General features: G+C 35.2%; 1 pseudogene; it reads left to right on the top strand.

Annotated features, from left to right (window-relative positions):
* The window catches only part of LOC107709793 (extracellular calcium-sensing receptor-like), a 7,071-nt pseudogene extending 6,477 nt beyond the window's left edge, over nucleotides 1-594 (top strand).
* Nucleotides 595-4,765: the final 4,171 nt, after the last annotated feature.

Here is a 4,765-nt window from a genome sequence, read left to right as displayed (position 1 = left end):
CTCTGTATCTCCTGTGTTCTGGGGAAAACAATAGTGGTGTTAATGGCCTTCAAGGCTACACTTCCGGGAAGTAATGTCATGAAATGGTTTGGGCCTGCACAACAACGACTCAGTGTTCTTGCCTTTACACTTATACAGGTTCTTATCTGTGTGCTTTGGCTAACAATATCTCCTCCATTTCCTTACAAAAATATGAAATATTATAAGGAAAAGATCATTCTTGAGTGCAGTCTGGGTTCTACTATAGGTTTCTGGGCTGTGCTCAGTTACATTAGCCTGCTGGCTCTCTTGTGCTTCATTCTCGCTTTTCTGGCTCGCACACTGCCTGATAAATTCAATGAAGCCAAATTCATCACATTCAGTATGCTTATATTCTGTGCTGTGTGGATCACATTTATTCCAGCTTATGTCAGTTCCCCTGGAAAATTTACTGTAGCTGTGGAGATATTTGCTATTTTAGCTTCAAGCTTTGGTTTACTATTTTGCATTTTTGCACCTAAATGCCATATTATCTTGCTCAAGCCTGAACAAAATACAAAGCAACACATGATGGGAAAAACAGCATCTACGTCCTTAGCCCTCAAGGCCTACTGAGAATTTAAAACAACATGTCTATATTAACATGGAAAACATGCTGACGCAAATGCTCGCCTGGGAGCAAATTTCACAAACATAGAAAAACACAAATAAGTAATGCTTTAATTAAACCCCAGATGGAAGATACACCATATTAGTCTCATTAACTACATGTGGTGAAATTGTTCTAAACAGCAAAGTAAATTAACAAAACACATGATGCAATTGACTGTTCAATGGGGTATAATTATTTAATATTAGGCATTAAAAATATCATAGGGAAAAAAAAGACAAACACACTGAAGAAGTATGTTGGACTTATGTTGTACATTGGTTCCACATGAATCAATAAATTTACGCAAACATAAATTTATTCACGTAACTTCAGCAACATGGAAAAAAGTTTTTGAGTGTTCTAATTAAGCAGCCTCACAATGTTTTATATGGTACCCTCAAAGGATTTAATTAATTTAATATATATTTTTGTTACATCACTGAATTAAACTAACTAACAATCTGTTAGTGAGCATGTATTAACATGCTAAATGCTAGTTAAACAACATAAACATCCTCTGTATGCAGCTGTCCTCAGCCTAAGCAAAAGCTACAGTTTTCACCACAGTGGTAACCCAGTGTAATTTAAATGGTCATAAATCCTAAAAACTATGTAATAATATTTATATTTTTAATCCTGTCTAATTCCATGCAAATCATGCAAATCATGAGCTTTAGTAATGTCAACAAATAAAATGATGTTGAATATATGACTCTGTTCCATGTGTTGTTTGTGTCCTGCTCCCCATGTGCCTTCCCATGCCCTTATTTGATTAGTTTCCTGTTCCTCCCCTGATTAGTTTAGTTCATTTGTCCCAGGTGTTCCCCATGATGTGTCATTGCTCCCAGGTGTGTCTCGTGATCCCCTCCTCCTGTGTGTATTTAAAGTGTTCCCAGTCCCTACTTCTCTGTCCGCTGTTGTACGTCTTCCGGTGAAGGTCTTCCTGTGTTCGTCTCCCTTGGTTCCAATAAAGTCCTGTTAAAAGCATTCTCCAGCGTCTCCTCGTCCCTCGTGTGTGTGACATCGTGACAATATACATGATTGGTTCACATTCACACATTATTATCATCAACAACAATAACAATAATTCATTTTATTTAGAGGCGCTTTTCTAAACACTCAAAATACAAGGCAGCAATACAATCAAAGCAACATCCATTCAACATTAAGATAATCCATAAATTAAAATGAATCTGGAAAAGTTCATTTAAAAAGATGAGTTTTTTTGATGACAAAAGTAAGAAGACAAAAGTAAGAAGGCAATGACTTATACAGTACAAATAGTGGAAGAGTTCCAGAGATGAGGAGCAGCACAGCTGAACGCTCTGAACCCCATAGTGGTTAAACAACCAGAAGACATACCTAGAGAAACAGATGAGGAAGATCTGGCTATGTTCAGACTGCAGGCAAATCAAATTTTTTCTCAAATTAGATATTTTCAGGCAGACTGTCCGCACTATTAATTGCAAGTAATTAAACCATAGAGATATGAGGGTGCAGAGAGTTGTTTCAAAAAGTAAAAAGCAGAACCTTATACTCTACACGATATTTAACAGGAAGCCAATGTAACTGATAAAGGACAGGAGAGATGTGCTCAGTGGAAGAAGTTCTAGTAATTATGTGGGCTGAATCCTGAAAGCAACTGAAGTTTATGGGTTTGAGAAGTAACCCAAATTGGAGTGAGTTAGAATAATCAATACATAAATTAACTAAAGCATGTACAATAATGGCTGTGGTATTTGGTGAAACTGATGTTCCATAAGTAGAAATATACAGACCGAGTGACACTATTAACGCGTGTTTAAAAAAAAACACACAAAAAAAACACTACTATCAAGGATGTCACCCAGACTCTTATTCTGTAAAGACGGGGTGAAATTAAATTGTATATGTGAAATTACATAAAAGTTGACATGGAATAAAAATGTACATGTTTTGACGTATTTTCTTAAAGCATGTTACTGGTCTCATTGTGATGATTTATGCAAGTTTTTTTAATTTTTTATTAAGTTAGTTAGTTAGTTACACTTTAATGACTTTCATGCACAGAAAGAGAAAAGCCAGATGAATTTCTCAACCAGAAATGTAAAGTAAGCACTTCATTTCATGCACAAATTTCTAAACCTACAACTGATTTCATACTCATAAGGGTGAAAGCACTTTCCACCTAGTATGACACAAAATGCTTTTTCTCCAGAATCACTGGATCAAGAAATGCATTTGATTTTGTGGAGGATCTATGTATTTCATAAATGAAATGCTGTGAGGTCATTGGCTACATTTACTATCATTCATTCGTACTAATTACATCTATAAAAATGCAAATACTGTATCAGGTTATTTACATTTGGCAAGCACAGTTGAGCTTAATCTTTAGGATTCTTCTCTTTCTTTCTATATTCCTGCTTTTCAATCAACTTCCTACCTTGCTGGAAACACTTTTTGCCGAATAATGGGAGACCCTAAGTACCCACTGCTTTTCAAGGATAGAGAAAAAATCATTGGAGCACTTTTTGCAATACGCAGTAAAAAAACATTACCTTCATTTGAGTTTGCACAAAAACCACAGCTTCTATCATGCTCCAAGTTTGTTACATGGAAAGCATTAGATCAGATCATGTTTTTAAAACAAACAGACATTTAAAATGAAAATGTTTTATATTTATAAATGTATTTTATAACAGCAAACTATTAAAACATCTAGGATATCAAGGTGTTTCAAGCATGACTGTTTTTTTTCTTAGTGTATATATTTTATTTATTTATTTTAAGCTGAATGCAAATAGTGTTTACTTTTCTAACATATTGATATGTTTATTTAGTTACTATGCTTTATTATTGTTTAATGTTTTCACAGTGTGAATTTAAGAGATTTTGCACTGTCGTCACTCCTCCTTTTATCCTTCCAGAGCTCCTCCGTGGGACTCGAGACCGGTGAGTGGCACAGGTGTCGTGCATTATCACTTACTCCACCGGCCTCGCTCTGTGTGTGAGAGTGGTCCTGTATGTTGCGTCACACAGCATTTGGGTATGCCTCTGTATCTCCTGTGTTCTGGGAAAAACAATAGTGGTGTTAATGGCCTTCAAGGCTACACTTCCAGGAAGTAATATCATGAAATGGTTTGGGCCTGCACAACAACGACTCAGTGTTCTTGCTTTTACACTTATACAGGTTCTTATCTGTTTGCTTTGGCTAACAATATCTCCCCCATTTTCTCACAAAAATATGAAATATTATAAGGAAAAGGTCATTCTTGAGTGCAGTCTGGGTTCTACTATAGGTTTCTTGGCTGTTCTGGGTTATATTGGCCTACTGGCTGTCTTGTCCTTCATTTTGGCTTTCCTTGCTCACACTTCCTGATAACTTCAATGAAGCCAAATTCATCGCATTCAGTATGCTCATAGTCTGTGCTGTATGGATCACTGTTATACCACCTTATGTCAGTTCTCCTGGAAAATTTAATGTAGCTGTGGAGATATTTGCCATTTTAGCCTCAAGTTTTGGTTTATTATTCTGCATATTTGCACCTAAATGTTATATTATTCTGTTCAAATCTGACCAAAATACAAAGCAACATGTAATGGGAAAAACAGCATGTAAGTCCTATTGAGAAATAAAGCAGCGTGTCTATATTAACATTGCAATTTTTTAAATGTTTTTTTATATATATAATTTAGTCAAAGAAAAAAATATTTGTGTAATTGACAGAAAGAGTTATAAACTGATTAAAAAAGTTATATAAAAAAGCATTAGTACCTTTCATAAATGCTAAAATTTAAAATATTTATCGATTCTAAGGTTATACTACATAAACAGCATAAGTTGTTGAAATGCTGATAGTTCTAAATATGCTAGCTCAACAACATGTAACATTAAAGGGGTCCTATTATGCTCTTTTACAAAGTCTTGATTTTGTTTTGCGTGTGTACTAGAACATGCTCTCATGCTTGGTGGTTCGAAAAACGCATTATTTTTCACATAATTTACATTATTAAAATACCTTTCGTTTACTTCACTTCGGAATATTCATTTACAGATTTGCGCTGCGCCTTTGCCTGCAGCATCTTCACACACAAACGAAACTTACTAGAGAAGCGTGAAGTGGGACATAATATACCTCTGTAAATAAATAC

This window comes from Sinocyclocheilus rhinocerous, unplaced genomic scaffold (genome assembly GCF_001515625.1).
Source record: "Sinocyclocheilus rhinocerous isolate Xijiao unplaced genomic scaffold, SAMN03320098_v1.1 scaffold1951, whole genome shotgun sequence".
Taxonomy (NCBI): Eukaryota; Metazoa; Chordata; class Actinopteri; order Cypriniformes; family Cyprinidae; genus Sinocyclocheilus; species Sinocyclocheilus rhinocerous.
This window is presented reverse-complemented; position numbering and strand designations above follow the sequence as displayed.